Source organism: Geospiza fortis, unplaced genomic scaffold (assembly GCF_000277835.1).
Source record: "Geospiza fortis unplaced genomic scaffold, GeoFor_1.0 scaffold254, whole genome shotgun sequence".
NCBI classification, from domain to species: Eukaryota; Metazoa; Chordata; class Aves; order Passeriformes; family Thraupidae; genus Geospiza; species Geospiza fortis.
In genome coordinates, this window is record NW_005054441.1 from 715,681 (window position 1) to 716,959 (window position 1,279).

The 1,279-nt window shown below is 56.7% G+C and overlaps 1 protein-coding gene across 1 annotated transcript in view; it reads left to right on the top strand.

The window, feature by feature from the left end:
- Positions 1-1,279, top strand: part of TCF3 (transcription factor 3) — an 83,040-nt gene that overhangs the window by 56,568 nt on the left and 25,193 nt on the right. The window lies entirely within an intron of this gene.

Sequence of the window (1,279 nt, forward strand, 5' to 3'; positions counted from 1 at the left end):
TGCGCAGAGCAGCTGGGGCTGCCCCTGCATCCCTGGCAGTGCCCAAGGCCAGGCTGGACAGGGCTGGGAGCAGCCTGGGACAGTGGGAGGTGTCCCTGCCATGGCAGGGCTGGCACTGGGTGGGCTTTGAGGTCTCTCCCAGCACAAATCCTCCTGGCACTCCATGATCTCCACAGCCCTGGAAGGAGCCCAGCACACCAGAGGCACCTCTGGCAGACACAGCCCAGCCCTGTTGGGTCACCCCATGTGAACCCCAGGGCTCTGCTGGGGGAACAGCTTTGCTTCCTGTGCGGAATACCAGAGGTGTCAATCTGAGCTTGGAACACAGCAGAGCAGCCCTGAGATAACCTCCCCTGCTGCCAGCAGCATCCAGAAATAGCTTTTTGGGAAGGAGTGAGCACCTCCCTTTGATGTGTGGCTCCAAGTGCCCCCTCAGTGCCCGGCCTGGCCCTGGGGAAGCAGTCCCAGCACTGGAGCCAAGGGAGGAGCTTTTGGCTGGACAGCTTTTATTTTATCCATGTACACACACACATATTACATGTTTTAATTTTACACAAATTTGTCATAATTTCCTCCTCTCTGAAGTGAGGATGTTTCCTTTGCTGGAGCAGCTGTGCTGGCTGTGCCAGAGTGGATTTCATTTACCACTGAAGCTGCTCAAAGAAAACCGGGCCCGGTGCCAAGTGTTGCTTTTGGATGTGATGGTTTTGCTGGGCTTTTGTGGAGGAGGGGGAATATAAGGTAACAGCAATGGGGAGGCAAATGGCCGGGAGAGGCCCCGGGAGAGGCGGGCACAGGGCTCGGGATCGGGTGGCAAATCCCACTTGAGGTGGAGAGGAGACAAAACCCCCTTGTGGGGGTGGGGGGAGGCCAATGGAGCCTCTGTGGCCCCCAGAGCAGTTGTTGCTTCTGGCTCCAGTTTGGGGGAGTGAGGGGGGTTGACTTCTTTTTTTTTGTTTTGATTTTGAAAAATTGTCTGGTGGAGATGCCCTGGATGGGGATCAGGTTCTTGCCCAAAAATGCCCTGCTCTGGTAGGGCAGAGCTGGCAGGGCATTTCCCCTTTGTTTAACCCTGAACCATCTCCTGGGGCATCCCCAGGCAGAGGAAATGGGAAGAAAACCCCTTTCTGTGGGAAATTGCTCAAAGTCCCAGTGTGTCTCCTGCCTGCAGGAGGAGCAGGGCAGCAGCTCCCGGGATCCCTCCGGGTGCTTTCCTTGGCTGAGCTCAGAGCGGCTCCGGAGCAGAGGAAACCTGAGCAGTGGAACAGATTGCAGAAAT